Below are 719 nucleotides of genomic sequence, written 5' to 3' on the forward strand. Positions count from 1 at the left end.
GAATGCCTCATATTCTCAGAACTCTACACACATGATGTGCTCAATGTAAAACACTACAATGAATGGAAAACACTAATTGTCCAATCATTATGACTTAGGCCTTTTTTTTTGTTCAGTGTTACACTTACTACAGACAGTACATACATAAGTGTGTTGTAAAATATTTGAGAATATTGTTTTTATACTCAGAACACACAAATACACAGTAACAAATATATTTTATTTGTCCCACAAAAACAATGTACATCCCATTCCCAACCAACACAAAGTTGCACATACAAAACAGAATTTACTGGACACAGTTACAGTAAAAAAAAATAACAAAAAAAAACAACAACTATGCTGCATCCTCTCTTCTGTAGCGGTCTGGCCACAGCACCTCATCCACATCACAAGCAACGTTTTCCTGGGCCAAGCAGCGGGGGAAATATCGCCTAGCATGGCGATTTCAGCCATGAAAAGCATCAGCTGCTATATCTCCACATGCGTCCTCCATAGCTTAGAGAAGAGGTATACGCATTTGTGGATTTCGGTCATAAACTTTCCATCTCCAGGCAGAAAAAAATTCATCAATAGAATTGAGGGATGGAGAATATGGAGGGAGATAAACAACTAAAAAGCCTGGGTGGACAGTGAACCAGAGCAGTCCTGTGGAAACTTATGTTGTCCCAAATGACAACGTACCTGAGCTGCTCTGGGCCATCTACCTGATCTGGTGG

The 719-nt window shown here is 39.8% G+C and overlaps 1 protein-coding gene across 1 annotated transcript in view; it reads right to left on the reverse strand.

The window, feature by feature from the left end:
* zmp:0000001301 (uncharacterized) overlaps positions 1-719 on the reverse strand; it is a 15,634-nt gene that overhangs the window by 11,379 nt on the left and 3,536 nt on the right. The gene's annotated exons all lie outside the window — the stretch shown is intronic.

Source organism: Etheostoma spectabile, chromosome 16 (assembly GCF_008692095.1).
Source record: "Etheostoma spectabile isolate EspeVRDwgs_2016 chromosome 16, UIUC_Espe_1.0, whole genome shotgun sequence".
In the NCBI taxonomy this organism is placed as follows: Eukaryota; Metazoa; Chordata; class Actinopteri; order Perciformes; family Percidae; genus Etheostoma; species Etheostoma spectabile.